This window comes from Apis dorsata, unplaced genomic scaffold, assembly GCF_000469605.1.
Source record: "Apis dorsata unplaced genomic scaffold, Apis dorsata 1.3 scaffold_85, whole genome shotgun sequence".
NCBI lineage: Eukaryota > Metazoa > Arthropoda > Insecta > Hymenoptera > Apidae > Apis > Apis dorsata.
In genome coordinates, this window is record NW_006263383.1 from 31,223 (window position 1) to 50,503 (window position 19,281).

The window sequence follows — 19,281 nt, forward strand, 5'->3', positions numbered from 1 at the left end:
CTTTTCTCCTTGAGTCACGCTCTGCTTATTACCGGAACAAAACAAATTCATGGGGATCCTTCGTTTAATCGAATCGAGAATTAGGCAACTAGAAAGGCGGAATTAAGTTAATCGACATTTCGTGGCTATCGAGTCGTTTCTTATTTCGATTCTTCGTTTTTCTATATTTAATTACGTAAACTCAGTGAGTAATCAGAAATTGTTATTATATTCGAATTGAACCATTTTATTTGAACGTACTTAAGAGTTTTAAAATTGCATACGAGATATTTTGTAAAGAAAATATCTCGTACATTGTTTATATTGTGATTGATTATATTGGATAATTAATTGACAATAATTATCGAGATGAATTACATTTATAATCGTAATTACAATTGGACAAAATCGTAATTTTGCACAAAATTTAGTTAGACAATTGATTGCTACATACGGAAGAATTATTATTATTTATTTCGATGTTCTGTAATTCTCGTCCATACCGAAACTTTCTCCCGCGTCATGAGTCGGGCTTCAGTAGCCCGCTCGATGAGAAATTTCCCTCCCTGTCCCTGCGCCATAAACTGTTTTCACGTAATCGAGACAACCGAAGAAGGAACTTCGATCATTGAATCAGTTCGAATTATTAATTTTCTAGTTAGAATCACGTTGTTTTTCGATATATCGTGATCGAGATATACTAATAGATACTTTCAAATCTTTCTTTTTTGAATATTTTCTTGAGAGTTTTATTTTTATATTGATTCACACTTTTAGGACAATGTAAAAATATTTATATTAGAGAAAAAACTCTCGAGAGCTGTTGAAATTGATTGTAACTTTCACTCTCAATATAATGTCCTCTATCGAAAAATAACTTTAGACAGTTCTACTCTCAAACATATTCATATCTCGTTATTTTTCCTATTCCTTTTAATTACATTGTTTCATATTTTTTCCCAACATTCTTTCGCTCGAATAAATGTAATAATATATAAGAACTGAATGACAAAAAGATGGGTCGAGTTGCGAAAAATAATGTAGGTCAGGAGGCCTCTAGACGCGATCCATCAGCTGGTGGGAAAAACGGGACACAATGTCGAGCATACCGAATCGTGTTAATCATGATTCACAAATGGTACGAATCGCTCCATTAAAGCCTACCAGCCGGTAAAGAACATTCGTAGGCACGTTTCTACCGTTGTGCAATGGACTATCGACGCTCACGCTCGACTTTTGCGACGATGATTCGTTCTTTCATTTCTCGAACGAATGGTGAAACAGTAGGCCAAGGCCAAATTCTTTGTGTACCGGGTCCTCTGTTATCGGTCGATTAATTAAATCGAACCGTATACGCTTTGTCTTAAGCTTATTCTGTTTACTTTGTAAAATCTTATGTCAACTGCATCGGTGACACTAATGAAACAGAAAACGAATAATTATCGAATCTTTATTATTTGTTTACTTAAAATTCAAAAAAAGAATATTTTTGCTTTTCCATCAATTATTTATTTATATATTGATTCTATTATGTGTTTCTGCGATATTAATAAAGTAAACGAATAATTATTAAATTATTGTCATGATTATTTAAAATTAGTGGCAAGACCAAATATATTCTAAGTAGATTCAAACATTGGTAGACCACAATTTAAATTCTTTAAAAATATTTAAAAATATACATATATTCCAATATTTATATAGAAATATAATATATATATAATAAATAATTATTATTATATAATTATATTATATATAATTATTAATACATCTATTTCATAAAATAATAATTTTCTAATTTTCTAGTTTCCTTAAAAATTATGTATTTTAATATATTATATAATTTAATAACCTATAATAGTTCGTAAACCAAACATTACTTCTAAACAGTTATAAAAAGAAAACTTAAAATTATGGGAATTTTTTTTATAAAAATGAAATAAAATATATTTTTTTACTTTAATAATTCAATTATTATTTATTAAAAGATTTAATTTATTTAAATATTGAAATAGATTTACAATTATTTATTTAAAAATTTGAACCTAACCTATAAGAATGAATGAATTATTTTATAAATAAGAATAAATTATACATATTAATAGTACTCGATAGTTTTTGTAACGAATCTTTCGTATTGGATTTGTTTTAGATTCATATATAGATACCAATTTTGATCCTTGACTTTTAAAACCCAAAGAATTAATCTTTGAAACACTTCGACACTCGTGTTTTAGCGAATTAAAAAATATTTTACCGGTGATCGCGCATTTAATTGGAGGCAGCGCGCATGTATTACGATCAGCTGAGCATGAATGATCCAATGTTGTCGGTTATGTAAGATCGACGAATTGGGTCGTGTGCCATGTGGAAAACGCGAGAACTCCTCTTGAATTCTTCTTCAACTGGGCAATTGCTCCGCGTGCGACAGCCATTCACTGCCTACTGCTGCAGCGAGATACCGCTGCACGTTCACCGATTTGTACAGGTGGTTTCATTCGTGTATATTCAGTGTATTCGTCCTTTCTGTGATTAACTGTGCTAGGGAAGGGAAATGGATTGTTCCGAAATTGGAGGCAGCACATCCTTTCAATTCTGTTTTCCATGAAAATATTGTAATTAGTAAGTACATACATTGGATGTTTGATAAGTTATACAAGTTCTATTAACTAGAAATGTAATGTCTAGCGCGGAGACGTTTAGATGTCACTAGCGATCAATATTTGATGCCTTTGTACATTTAGAAGTAGGCGTTGCATTTATAGTTGAACGTTTTGTAGAAATATCATTAATTATTATTATATTTTTTTTATTTTGAATTTTATAATATACTCAATATGAATATAACATGATTAAGAATTAAAATTATGTTTTTATATAGATTACGAATATGATTTTAGTTTTTAAATATATTTCTTTTAAATAATTTTCATATTTATCATTTTACGTAATACATAAATATAATCTTGCATTTATTGATGCGAAAAAATATTCTCGATATAGAATATGTTTTAAGTTTTAAATTGGAATGACGTTATTTGAAATATTATTTCAGACATGTTATTTTATAATTATTTCAGGTAATTTGATATATTATTTTAAATAATGTCATTTTATAATTCTAATATAAATGACGTTAATAGAATTTATATTTATTTTGATAATATAAATATATATATATATATATATATATTATAACTTCCATTTATAAAATATAATATAATTTATATTTGCAACTATTTATAATTATTTTTTTTTTTGCTAAATTTGAAATAAAAATATGAAGAAATAATTAATTATTTATAATTATTATTATTTCAAATAAATCAATATTATCTATATTTCAATATCGCAAATTCAATTATTTTAAATATTTGTTATAAGTTATATTAAATATTTTTCACTTCAAATAAATTTTTGATTTGTTTAAGATTTGTAGTTAAGATCATTTCTTTTGAAATTAACTTCCGTTTTATTACTCAATAATTCAATAATGCTGTAATTTTCTTCTTGTTTCTTTCAATGGAGCTATAGTTTTCGCTTATTTTAAGCAACTATTCGCTTTCAATTAGCAATAGAAAACTAAATATAATCAAATGTTGTTGTGTAATAAATGTCATGTTGAAAAATGTGAGTATGCATGACTATCGACATGTTTTTAAATCTCATTTTCATTTTCATATATATATATATATGTATATATGTCATTATACGCAAAAGTTGTGGACTATAACCTATTAATTAATATTTTTCTCTATTATTATTTTTGTCAGGATTATTTATTACCAAAATAAATATTTATTTAAACAATTATTCGAGTAAAATTTTTATTGTATTTTATATTTATTATATTATTTTATCTTAAGTGATAGACACGAACGAATTTTTAACAAAATTTATTTATAATTGCAAAACAATTGATATATAATACAATTGATAATATGTTTAAGATAACATTCTTTTATTTAAATAGAAATTAAATAGAAGTAAATTTAAAATAAATACAAATAATTTTTTTTTAAGAAACAATTAACGTTCAATATAAATTATATAAATTATATAAATTATTATAAAATGAAATCTTTGTTGCTAAGTAATCTTTTATTCTTTATTTGTTTACTGTTAAATTCTTTAAATAAATAAAAATTTATATTATATTACGAATATATATCTATATTACGAAATTATTTAATGATAAAAGTATTAAGTTTATCTATTATGAAAAATTAGGAATATATATAAAATATATATAATAAATTATTATTTCAATTTATTGATAAATAATTATTCTATTTATTTATCGGAACTTCACAGTATATTATTTTTTATTTATAATTTATCTAGAAGAAATAATGAATGTAAAAAAAAATGTACTCTTTTATCTTAATATAAAAGAAAATAGAAAAAATACTTTAAAATCATTTAAGTCACTAAATAATTAAATAAGTCAATTTATTCTATTATTTTTTTTCGACTATTATATTATATATTTTTGCATGCAAAATCATTCTTTGCTTGATTGTAACATTTAACTTCATCTTGTATATTTGCAAATAGAATAACAAATGAACATTAGTAGAGTGAACATTAGCAAACTATTTATTCTCGATTCGTAAAATTTTCACGTAATCACTACGATTCATTTTGACTAGAAACGATTTAAAATTGTTGACCAATAGTTTGTGTAATTCCTCGATCGAGAGGACTATCATCATCAGAGGAAGGTCAAAAAAAAGTTCAAAGACACATTATGGCCATAAATGACTATGATGACGAATATATATGTCTTGAATTTGAATATTGTTAAATGCTAAAAGCATTTGGGAGAGATATTAAAATGAAATTTTAATCGAAAAAAATTTTTAATCGAGATGTATGAGAGAACTTGAACTCACTATCAACCATATTTAGATTTCATTCAAATATAAATTTATAAATATAAATTTATAGAGTTTTGTTTTATTATAATTTCTCCTTAAAAGACATCTTTCGAAGATAACGTAGATCATTTTTCAGTCAATGATTCAACATATTCTGAAATGTCTCTTCTTCGAATTCTTAAATTTTAAACAAGGAAGTATCAGCTATATTTTGAAAAAAATATTTGAAATAATAAATGAAATAATTTTATTAAAGTGAAATGAAATTTGAAGATTTATTTGTCTAAAATATAGTAAATGAATTTATTTAAAATATTATTATTTAGAATAAATAAATAATAATTCTTTAAAATTTATTATATAAAATTTATATAAATATTTTACATTTTCTAAGATATGATACATATACATAATATTTTTTTGTGAATGTAATATTTTTTGTAATATATTTTGAAATATCATATAAATATGATAATTAATAATTATAAGAAAATAAATAAAAAAAAATAAAAAAATTCTACAATTTATTATGAATAAATAATTTTTTTACATTTTTTAGAATTAATAAATATACATTTGGAATATGAATATTATTATGAATATTAATTATTTATTTATTCATTTTATGATATAAACATTGAAATTAATTTTGCATATTAAATTGCAAAATGCAGTTATATTGGAAACATTTTTGTAAAAGGAAAATATTAAATATTGCATATTAAATATATAATAAAAAAAATATTTATTTCATTATCATTAATTATTTCAAATTCATGTCGAAAAATATATAATTGAAATTTTTTACACATTCGAAAAATTAAATAATAATTTCAAGTAATATATTAATTAATATATAAAAAAAACAGTATTGTAAATTAATTATGTTCATAATCATTTGTCAAAAAATAGTTTATACAAATTTTTTTTATTTTTTATTTTAAATACTGTTATTTAAAATTATAAGCAATTTGAACGTAGGCCAATCTTTGAAAACAGTAATACTTCGAATCACCGATCTCTATTTATCCAAATAGTATTGAGAACATTTATACAGGTAGTGATGTAAGCAATGAATTGCGTCATCGGCCAAAAATTATTTTGTTACGAAAGATGACGGATTCCCTGGATTTGGCGATCAGAAAATCGCATGACACATGGACTCTTCCCTGGTGATCACAGGATTCTAAGTCCATTATAAATGATAATGCGCAGTCGCTGTGCAATAAATTGTGGAACATGCGCATTGCACATGATCTTATATTTTTATAAGGATTAAAAGCATACAAGAAAAAAGAAGAAGAAAAACAATGCAAAATGTTACTAGATCTAGTAATTTTCATAATACGCATAAAAAATAGATATCAAACTTTAAATGTAGCATTGTATATCTTCCATATTTTGAATCGCAAAAAGATTTTGCGTAGAAAACATTTTTTCTTACATAATGTTTTATCGCACAGCGACTATGCGTCAAGAAATCGGATATTTATGAACCTAACTATAACAATACGATTTTGCAATGAAATGTGGATGTATGAATCAATAACATTATACTCAAACATCATAATCACAACTAACTAACGTATCATAATATAATATCATAATCGCACACAAAAAAAATATATGATATCATTATATTATCGGAAATGTAACTGTTATATTTAATTTTTCTATTTCGAATCGTAATTTCAATACTTCACATCCGAAAAAGACTCAAGTTTTATAATTGCTATTTATCGGTTTCTGAGATTGAAAGAAAAAAAACCGTATATTTGTATGACATGAATAAGTATTGCATTGAGAAAAAATATCTATATTAATATATTTAAAAAAATATATATATATATATTTAGCTCGAATTTTAGCTCAAAAATTATTTAATTAATTAAATTAAGATTGAGGATATGTATATAATTTAATATGTAAAGATTGGATAAAATTAATTATTCACGTTAAATCGATATTAATTTTTGACAGAATTATTTTTGTAAAATTGCAATTCTTAAAAAGTATTACAAGTATATCTTTTGGTATTTCCTTAAAACAAAAATATTTTTTCTCTTTCAAAATATGAATTCTTTCTTATATTAGTTCTCATATATATATATAAGTCCTTGTATTATGCATTGTGAACGAGCATTCTTTATACGAGCATTTTTAATTACGTTGTTTGTAGCATATAACTATATAAGCCGTAAAACTGCGAGTCTGGAAAGTGGACGTACGAATCGTTATGTTTTTACTTTCTACTATATACGGAATCAAGCGAAAATACTGTTTCAGAAATTAAATCGCGATACGCCTTCATATACTTGACGTTATGCATACTTGTGGATAAATATTAGTCAATGATTTCACATTATTGAAATAAAAAAAAAAATAAGATATTATATTTGTGAACAAAGTCTAATAGTAGATTATAAAAAAAAACATTTGATAATTTCAATTTATTTCTAATTTAAAATTATAATTTATATCATATATAAATTTACCAAGTTTTTTGTTACTTAGATTTAAAACTAATAAAATGTATCTCACAAAATATAAAAATGTAAGAAAAGGTTAGGTTAGATATTTTTTTTAGAAAATATTTTTATAAAAATTCCATTGAAATAAATCTATTTAAATTTATCTAAATTGTTTAATTTTCTATAGGATTTAAAAATCTAACAAAGATTAGATCTTTCTCATTTTTGATCTATAGAAATAAATTTATATCTAAATTTGTCTATCAACTTATTTTTACTTTATTATGTAATTAATATTCAATTATTATATCGTTTCTTGTTATTTATTATTAGTTTTTATAAAATATTGATAAAAACTTTGGAATCATAGAAATAATAAATCTGTATCTATACTTATATATACAGTTATTTATAATCTTTACATATTATTTTTATTTATTCAAAAGTTTGAAATTAATAATAGTAAGATTAAGTTATATATTAAATAGTATATCTTTCTAATAGAACAACAGCACTCTTTTGAAAGAGTGAAATTTAGTAAAATTTTAGTATTTTCTTTCTTTTTTAAATCAATATTTTGAAATGATACAAATGAACAAAATTTGAATATATATAAAATCATTATTTTGTAGAAATAATTCTCAAGAAAAATTATATTTTATATATATATCTTTTAATTAAGTTATTTCCTAATTCCTATAATCTTTTTTTTTTTTTTTTTTTTTTTTTGATTGTTTGAGACAAATTTTAACAAATGATAAATTATATACTAAAATGAATATTATATTATATTAATGAATTGAGGAAGCATAACATGGAAAATGAATGAATATTTAGAGCATATGATTTTCTTATGATATAATTCTTTATTCTAATATTAATCCTTTGCACTTGAGAAGTGACTTTTAGGCACCATTTGATGCGATAATTCGAGAGATGACTCTCGATCATTATTTGAATTGATGCGGTAATTAGAACGGCGACAATATTTTTAATTTATGTTTAATTTTCTTTAAAATATCATTTCAAGCTCTTTAAAAGTATTACGCAAATTGAAATTGCAATATCATTTCGCATTACAATTTATAAATTACGTAAAACTTTTATATGTTAATTCATGAAAATTTAAGTTAATTATGAAAAACTTATCGGAAAATTTTAAATCGGAAAATTTTGAATTGTTGATTCGAGCATACGAAACATTAAATTTTACGTAATAATTTAATTTTCATTTTTGTCTATGATATTCGTGAAAATTTAAGTTTATTACGAGAAACTTATTCAAATCGGAAAATTTTGAATTGTTGATTCGAGTGTACGAAAGGTTAAATTTTACGCAATATTTTAATTTTAATTTTTGCTTATAATGTATGACGATAGTACAATTATAATTGATAAATAGATCACCTTATTGACGCAGCAATTTCACACTGAAATTTCTGAAATAATTTTTCTAATAAAAAAAATTTTAAATTAATTTCGAAATTATTAAAAATTTTTTAAAACATAAATATACAAGAAATACTGTATTTTTTCTTAATACAAATTCAATTCTAACATTTTTAAAAAATCCTTACAAAATTAACAAATATAAAATATACTTTCTTCCTTGTTTTTTTAATTTTTAAAAAAAAATTCAAAATCATTGATATTAGAAAATAATAAGTTAATTAATAGTTTTGTTTTAATATCATCAACAGATTAAAACTGAAGTAAGTAACTTTGAAAATTGCATATTCAATAAATAAAAATAAAAAGTTTCTTGCATTTATATCGAATATTTTTATGAATAAAGTAGAATTGAAATAGAAAAAACTATTTTCTTTATATTCTTGATATTTTTGTTTTTTTTTTCTTTCTTTTCTTTTAATAATATTCCTCTCAACTTTTATTCTTCATAATTAATTATATGATTAATGAAAAGATAAGAACCGATTGATAATAACAGAAAATATTGCAATATCATTTCACATTACGATTTATAAATCACGTATAATATACATATAATACAAATATAATACAATAAATACACATAATACAAACAAATTAAGTCGCATTGTATTGCGATAAATGAACGTAATAAAAATTAATATAATTTCGATTTGTATCGGAATCGAATCGAATAAACTCATGAATGTCGAATTTTCTTTTTTTTTTTTTTTTTTTTTTTTTAAGAAATATTCTAAATGAAGGGAATGAATTCTGAATGAGATGTCGAAATTTTTCGCATACGTCGAGAAACGGATCAGATCATAATAAGACAATGAACATTCAAAGTGATGAATCTTGTTCTCGAAATAAAATGTTTGTGATTTTAAAACGCAAATTCCGAGTCGAACCGTCAAAATTCACAATACGAATTCTAATTGGTATTTTAAGAAAATGTTCACGGATAAAATTTACTTAGGTTAACAATTTTTAATAGAGACGAGGCGTAGACGAATATTTGTATTTCAACTAAGTTCAACAGAGTTCGTACACATACATTTTTCAAATCGCTAAACTTTTTGTTGCGTATTGTTATCCGACATCAGTCACGTTCGTTAAACGAAACGAAAAACCTTTGTCCGAACTTATTGACCATCGGACCAATCTTGTTGAAGATTTTAAAATTTTCCTCAAAGATATATGTTATTATGCTGTTCATTATCTTTTTTTTGCATCGTAATATCGAGACTTACAAATATTTATTGATATTGAGATTTTAATGAAATTTTTTTCTTATTTTTCTTTTTTTTTTTTTTAATAGAATCAGATATATTCACATAATTTTTTACTATTAATTTATTGCTAATTATTTTTCCTTTTTTTTTTGGTTAGAAAATTTAAATATATAATATATATAATTTTTTTTTTTTTTGGTTATAAATTTAAATATATAATTGACTAATATGAAAAAAAAATGCAGAATGTTATATTTTAATATTTCAAAGGAGAAAGAATCGTCAACGATTTGAAAAAACATTATCGAATAAAACAAGAATATAAATCAGCAAGTGATTCAAAAATGATAGTCATTATTAATGCGTTATTTAAAAATTAAAATACATTGCTTGAAAAGATATAAGTGTATAATTCCATAAAGTTTGCAGCCATTCTACAATTTATTTAAAAGATATTTGTTAAATTAATTATATTGAAAATTGAATATTTTATTAATATATTTTGTTAGAAAATTTCAAATAAAATAAAAAAAGAATAAATAAAATTAGAGTATTTATATTGAATGTATTAATAAAGATAAAAAAAATAAATTNTTAATTATATTATTATATATTATATTATTTATATATATTTTATATAATTATATATATTATTTAATAATAATATAAAATAATAAGTAATCCTAGAAAGATACGTATATATTTTAAATATGTAAAAAAAAAGAAAGAATTGAATGATTCACATTAATATAAGAAGGAAAAAGGAGCAAAAGAATCGTGAAGGGCGACAAGAGACGCGGCAAACGTTGTCCATGAAGGTGTCCGATCTCGCGTCAAGAGTCGAAGGATCGCAAAAAGTAGAAGGGATGCGATACCAATATGGCGGCTCGGTTAAAAGCAATCCACCGGCGTGACTGCTGTCAGTCCGCAACTTGGCACGGCGGTAGCGCGTTTATTCGTACGAATATAATCGGTATCGCATAAGCGGAAGCAGACTTTCGTCCCTTTGGTTTCTTTAACGTTTTTATTTTTCCTTTTTTTTTTTCTTTTCGATTTCTCTTTTTTTAGTTTTACATTTCGTTTTATTCAATTTAATTTCCCTTGATATATCATTTGATACGAATTTGTAAAAAGTCAAGTTTGAGGAGAAAGATCGTTAAGAATTTGATAAAAAAAATATCGCGTTTTTTTTTGTGATCCGATCATAGAAATCGTCGTGATTGATAGCGGACTCGTCGTGCCTGATTATTATTCTTCTTCGTTTAACATTTATCGAATAATTGACGTTAAAATCTGAGGAAACTTGGCAAAAAGACGTGATTCACGAAGAGAGAAATTTTCATCAAAGAAATTTGATCAGCAGTGACAGCACGGAAAAAGAGCAGTGTGTGTTCGATTGTTAAGGAAAGACGATTACGTGAGATACATAATTGCCTGTCGTCGGCCGATCGTCCGGTAAGTGAGCTGAAAGTACATAACGTTGCCACGCTCGCTTCCAATAGAAGCGCAACCACTTCGCGCGGTTGTTTTTCCTTCTTATATGTGACGTAACAAATCGACAGAAATGCACGGAAATGATTTCGTGCGCGCGCCTCTTTTTCGATTTAATCGCTGAAACCATAATATACTTCACCCGTTTTGTTCATTTTTACGCTTTGTACTCGTATCACAATTAGTAGAATTAGTTTTACAAATGCGTTACGTATTTTTCCTTTTTCTTTTTCTTCCCTTAATCGTTTCGATGTGTTCACATTACGAAGTTGTGTAATTCGATCGTTCTGAATAGAAAACGAAAACTTGGAAATGTTTCGTTGTTTCTGGGTCAGTGTATATATTATCTTGCAATTATTTTGTACTCGGTAATGTGCCATCGGTAATAAACTAAGTGATACGTACCGTATCTATACGATATCGATGTAGGTATATATTTGTACAAAAAAATATATGTGTATTAAACATACATGTGTAGACAGAATGCGCGTAATATTATCTTTAAATTGCCTACCAAGGTGGCGCTTATGTTTACTTTATACGGATTCGTTAACCCTTGTGTTGGCAATTGAATATACATTTCTATGTTTCCTTTAATAATTTTTTATTTTCCTAACAAAATATCATAAAGATATTGGAGATGTCTATTCTATGAGAACTTTTACATTAATTACAGTAAAAAAATTTATTTGAATTATTTTTAGAAATAATTGATAAACATTTGGAAACGACCTGTGAAAAAAATTTACGTTGAAAATTTTAAATAAATATACTTTAATCTTATTTATATGTTTGTAATAACTAGGATATCTAAATATTCGTAAAAATTATAAATATAAATATATATTACAAATCATGAATGAAAACTTTATAAATAAATTATATTAAATATGAAATTCTTGATACTATTTATTTATTAACGTAGAAAATATTAATAAAAATTTATTAATAGTTGTCAATATCATTGTAGAAATTAAAATAAGTACATATTTACATATAAATAACAACAATTCGATTGATTTTAGTATGGAATTATATTATTTTGAATAATTTCTTCGAATCTTTTCGTTTATTTCATTAAAAACGAAGCAGTAAAATAATATATTTATGTACAATTATTTATAATATAATATATATTTGTTGAAAGAAATTACAAGTACAATATTATATTAATGTAAAATGTAATGGACTTTAATGGATGAAAAGAGTAATTGATCTTGATATATCATGAAAAGAGAAAACTAACCTTTTAGATAGGAGTTTGACAACGATCGAATCGAACAAATTGAATTTTAATCAGTAAGAAATGCGTACGTATAGGCTCATATCAGCAAATTATTATTATATAATTCATTATTACATTTAACGAGTATCTTACTTAAAAAAGTTAAACGTATACAAGTATCTGAAAAACAGTAAATTATCGTTATTAATAAACATAAATATATTTATATATTTTCAGAATAAAACTTACGTTCAACAATGAACATTTTAAGTTGAAAGAATATTCGAAATTCGCGATATTATCGATGTTTTTTCCTGTCAATGAGATAATAATGGAAAACCGATAATGTTGAAAGATCATAGCAAACGAACGATCAAATCGTAACATAGTTCGTTGATGTAAACACCGAAACGTCTTTCCATATTGGCGCGTCGTTTTTCGATCGTTTCTCCGCGTGCACTGCTTGTCCCATGAATCACGAATCACATGAGCAATCGATTTGACTTCGATTCACGTTCCACTCGATCGCGTCGCAGTTATTTAAGGGACGTACGTTTGTCTGGCTAGGCGGTCTTCTTGCCGTCATTGAAATATTTTTAAATGGCAAAAATTGAAAAACCTTCATCTTTGTTTCGTCGTCGTTCTTTTCGTTTCAAAAAAAAATTTATTTTTTAATTTCTTTAACTTATATGTAGATTTTCGAACTTTTACTGTTGTATCATCTATGTGAAATGACTATTCGATCTATCGATAATTAATATATCACTGTCAATTAAATAACCACTTTTAAATTGATTGCTTTCTCTTTCTATTTATAATTAAAATAGAAAAAATATTAGATTAGAAATTAGACTAGATTAATGAAAAATAAATATATATATATATATATGTTAAAAAAGTTTGAAACTAATAACTCATTCTACAGAATTAAAAAAAATTAGGTTAGAATTCATTAGAAAATTTTTTTATAAAAAATCTATCAAAATATTAATATCTGTAGGATTAATTTCGAAATAATAGTAACAAAAGTAAAAGATTTAAAGAAAAAATAAGTGATTTCAAATTTTTGGCCCATAATTGTATAAATATAATTAATTATTGCACATAAATATATATAATACATTTTTTTATGTTGTATTTAAAAAATAAAATTAAAGTAAAAATATAAAAAATAAAAAAATAAAAAATATAAGAAAAATATATGTAATATTAATGTTATTTAATATAATATATAATATTTAATTATTATTTAGAATTTTTTTATATTTCTCGTTTATATTAAATAAATCACTTATTTTCAATTGGAAAAAGTTTATGTTTTTGTTTGTTTCACTGTTAAATATATCTGAAATAACAACAATAATAATCTCTCTTGAACTTTTTAACGTTTTGGACGATAATTTCAGAGGTCAAAAACAATTTAGATGATTTGCTAAATAATAAGCTGAAAACAGTATTTCACATTTATATGATAAATATTAACAAAATATTAATTAAAAATAAATAAAATAATTTGGTAATTGTATTCACAATATATTTCATACAATTTTCAAAGTAATTAGGATTAGATATTGATTCAAAATTATTTTCCATTTTACATAATTTATCATTATCAAAGTATAATTGCGTCAACTTAAAATATATAAAAACTATATAAATTTATAAAATGGAGTATGTAAAAGTTAAAAAGTTACTAAGTTATTAAGTAAAAAGTTATAAAATTTTTTTGTATTCTCATATATATAAAAAAATATAAGAAATGAAGCATAAAAATTAATATTGTGAAATAATTATCATGAGATTGAATAATATTATCGAATATTTATTACATCCTTATAATAAAGGAAATATTATTTTTTGTATTTTGTTATTTGATACGCGATATATGGAATCAAAATATAAAAATTAAATTGGTTTCTAAATTATTAAATAATTGTTATAAAATTAAATATTAATAAATTGAATTAAAAAATAAAGAAAAGTTAATCTTTAAATTACTAAATAATCCACGTGAAATTAAATATTATTGTCGATAAATCAAATTAAAGTGGAAAATAAGGAATAAATTAGTTCTTAGTTTATAAATAATTAAAAATCGTAAAATGAAATATTGTCATCGAATCAGGAAATAAAAAATACTTGGTTTTTAATTTTACAAAATAATTATCATGAATTTAAATATTGTCATCGATAAATCGAATCAAAGAAATGAGTTTATTTCTAAATTATGAAATAATTTTTGTAAAATTAAATATAATATTTAATTTTGTAAATTAAATATCATCGAAACTGGTAAATTTAAAACAAAGGATTATTTTTTGTATTCTTTTAATTCGATACACGATTTGAAATGCATATTAATGATTGTCAATAGTTTCTCGAGAAGATTCACAACCGGAAGAAACGAATCTTGGATCCTTCTCCTGATTGCCGATTCGAATCTCGAAATGCAATGTCCTTGCACGATCGACAGACTTCCTGAAAAATTCGTCGAAGATTAAGAATATGTCATGACTTCTGTTAATTTTAAATTGTCCAATAAAAATTTTATCAAAATTTGACTAAAATTAGAAGTAATTAATATTTATAATTCATTATATGTCGATTAATCAATATCAATAATTTTCAAAATGATGAAATTTCAAAATATTTTTCTATTATATTCATTCTATTATTTTGTATTCAAAATATTTTCTCTATTGTATTAATTAGTTTAAAATTAGTTTGTATTAATTAGTTTAAAATTAACTTAAAATATTGATTTTTTTTAAATTTTCTTCTTTTTAAATTAATGAATATAAAAAATCATAAAGTAAATAAAAATATTTATTCTAAAAATTATGGCATGAAAACTTAATTATGTATAAATCAATATATCAAAATGAATTTCTTACCTAAAAAGATTAGAAAATATTATCATTAAAATTATAAAAACTTTATACTAATTCCTTATCTTGTATTTATCTTGTAATTTTATTTTTGTTTAAATTATTTTCTCTTTTTCAGTTAACATATTTTATTCAGCATATATTTTATTTTTTAATATAAATTATTTTTTAAAATATTTCAATTATATATATTTTTTAATTTTTAATATGAAATACTTTAATATTTTAAGAAAAGAAAAATAAATTAGTAATAATTATATATTGATTAAAAATATAAAAATATAATTATATACATATAGAGAACTTTTTATTCTATAAAAATAGGTAATATTTAATTAGAATATTTATTATTTAAAAATTTCCCGAAAAAAAAGAATTTAAATAATTTTTTTTTTTTACAAACGTCATTCATCGAAAGATTTTATATCAGAATATTAATAATTTTTTTGTCAGAATATTAATGATATAATTTTTTTTATAGAATTTTATATTTTTTTTTTACATTTTGATAATTATTTTAATGAAATCTTTAGACGTCAATTTTAATTATTATATTCATGAATATATAATATAATGAAAGATTAATACATAATTAATCATTCTAATTAAAATAAAAAAAGAAAATTACATTACAATTATTATTATATAATTTATTTATTTATATAATTATATGAAATAGGATATTTTCCGAAATCGAAATTGGTATTATGTAAAAGATATTTAAATTATTACTTAAATTTATATTATTCATTTCCTACTTATTTAAATACAATTAAATAGGAGAATGAACGATGATCTGAACTTTAACTTATATTTAAATTAAATTTATATGCATTTCTTTCATTGAATCTATTGTATTCATTTTATATTATTTAAATTATTGCAAATAATAAAATTTATTTAAATATATTTTTTTATCTTCATTACAATTGTATTTTTATTTTTATGAATTATTAATTTAAAATATATTTTTTACCGATGACAAGAATTACATATGATATGTATAAATTCAAATTTTATTTTTTTGACTTTTTTTCTTGAATTTAAATTACGAATATAAAATTCATTTTTGTTTAAAAAATTTGATAATCTTTTTGATTCTTCGTTCATTCTTATTAATTTAAAATATATTTTTCGTTTCCAAATTCTTGAATTTTTAATTATTATTCCTGAAACTTGAAGAAATTTTATCATATGTGATATAATAAAAATTTGTTATTTCTTTGTTATAATAATTAATAATAATAATAATAATAATAAAATATTATTTATCTATAACAATAATTTCTTTGTAGATAAAAAGGATCATTAATTATTTTCTGGATTATCATTATTTCTAACTAAAGATTTAACATTTATATATTTTAATATAATTACTTTGGCATGATAAAATTTGAATATATATTATAATGATAGAACTATATTAATTTTTAAAAATTTTTATATGAAAAGAAAGATAGAAATTATTATAAATATTACAACAATCTAAAAGAGGTTAGAATCATTTTTCTTTTTCATTATTTTTATAATATATTTTTCTACTTAAATAATTCCTTAAAACATACATCAAATGCATAAAAATTATTTTTATATTAATCATATTAGTCATATATTAGTCATTTATAATATTTTATATTTTTTAACCTTTTAATATTCTTATATATAAATTTTAATCGTTGATAAACAAGTTTGTTTTCAATGATTCACTCACTTTTAAAATAATATACTTTCGTGGTCAGACTGTTCCACTAGACGCAACATCGTGAGTGGAATGATACTCGATCAAATATACCACCAAAGAACAAATTCAATGTCTGACGCGTTTAAAATCCTTGATGACATACGGAAGTATTCGTTCCCTCATCGTTGGCGATGAATTCGAAATGATTGGTTAAAATCATAATGTTATATCTTTCATGCTGATCAAAGCGGAACATGATTGGAACAGCAAGATTTAATTATTCTTAATAAATAGACAATAGTCGAATATCGATTTTATCGGATATCGAGAATATATCGTATCGTTTGATAAAAAATATTTGAAGCTTAGATAACATTAAAAAAGCATAACTTATCATCGATATAAAAATATTAATCGTTTGAATTTCTTAGATTTTTATATAATTCAATAGATGGATTGTTAACTTTATCTTTAGAAAAAAAAATTGAGAAAATGAATAATATATAATTGTAATAATATATAATATATAATCAATAATATATAATTATTATTCATAAATAACATAATTCTACATTTCATAAAGTTAGGTTAGGTTAGATTAGATTTCGAGCAATAATTGATGTATGAAAAACTTGATCATTTTTATAATAAACGATATCGTAAAGTATACTTACAAAACACATTGGTTTGATTGTGGAAAATAATCAAGAATCAATGATTTCTTCGATACATTTGGATATACTGATTTATGCATGCTCTAGCAATCACGCGGCAACATATCTGCTTAGTTATTACGTGAGAGGACGTTGCGACACCCGGCAAATTTTCTGAAAGAAACTGAAACGAGTTTTGCTTTCTCCCTGTAGTTTTTTAAACTTCCCGCATAGATTGTTGATTATTTTTATATATAACGATACAAAGCAATGCTAAATAACTACTATTTCCGATATTATAATAATAAGATAGAATAATAAGAATTTATAACGGGAAAGAAATGAATATTTTTACTGGTGCATAACATCATTTTCAGGATTTTGTTAAAATAAATATTTTTATATATTTCAATATAATTTATTGTTCGTTTCCAATATAATTTAATTTTTTTTCTATTTTTCTCGTAAATGAAATATTAAAATAATAATGAAAATAAAAAAGAATTTTAAATTAATTAAATTAAAGCCTATTATTTGCTTTATATTATTAAATATATCATAACGTATTATGCTTAATACACTATTTGCTTTTACAAAAAATAAAATTAGGTTAGTTTTTCATAAATTGCACAATAATAGAAATAGATCTAAAATTTTACTTATAGATTGTTTAAAATGACATAAAACTATTAAATTTATTTCCAAATCAATCTATTTTCTATTTATTAATCGTATTTTATATATTTTCATTTAATAGAAATTAAAAATATCTTGTTTTTATAAATTTATTGATTTACAGAAAAATCAAGTATTACAAAATTTTTGAAATAAAAAAATAAATAAATATCTGAGACTTTTAATTATAATGAATTTATTTAAAAAATTGTTTTATTTAATTATATTTATTATATTAAAAATAAGTCAGAAATAATTAGAATACAAAAATACTTTTTCAAATATAGAATGCTCAACATATTTATTTTTATTAACAAATGATTTCATTTAATATTATAATGCATTATTCAATTTTACTATATATTTTTTATGTTTTTATTTACGTTGTTAATTATTTAAATAAAAAAAATAATTTAAATAATTAGAAATAAAATATTTAAAAAAAATAAAAATTAAAAAAAAAAGTGTTTTAATATACACTTACAATATACAAAAAATCATTTTAAATTCTAATATAACATTAAATTATAATTATAAATAATAAATAATTTATTACTAATTATATATTTTCACAATGATGAAGTAATTAATTATCAATTCAATATAAATTGCGTTGATATACATTTTTTCTATAATTTAAATTTGTATGTGCAAAATATCAATTTTTATTTCTTT

General features: G+C 22.1%; 1 protein-coding gene and 1 long non-coding RNA gene across 7 annotated transcripts in view; one reads left to right on the plus strand and one right to left on the minus strand.

Moving 5' to 3' along the window:
- The window catches only part of LOC102672386 (elongation of very long chain fatty acids protein AAEL008004), a 50,702-nt gene that overhangs the window by 3,757 nt on the left and 27,664 nt on the right, over positions 1-19,281 (plus strand). For 4 of the 6 annotated variants that reach the window (XM_006611179.2, XM_006611182.2, XM_006611181.2 and 1 more), the window contains exon 1: positions 10,904-11,448. The exons of the other annotated variants lie outside the window; for them this stretch is intronic. The gene's annotated coding sequence lies outside the window, so the exon portion shown is untranslated. Of the gene's footprint in view, positions 1-10,903; positions 11,449-19,281 lie in introns of those variants that run through there. 6 annotated transcript variants of the gene reach the window in all.
- LOC116185014 lies at positions 930-2,368 on the minus strand. Its single transcript, XR_004149712.1, has 2 exons — positions 2,237-2,368; positions 930-1,395 (listed from the first exon to the last, which is right to left on the minus strand). It is a non-coding gene; the product is annotated as an uncharacterized LOC116185014 (long non-coding RNA).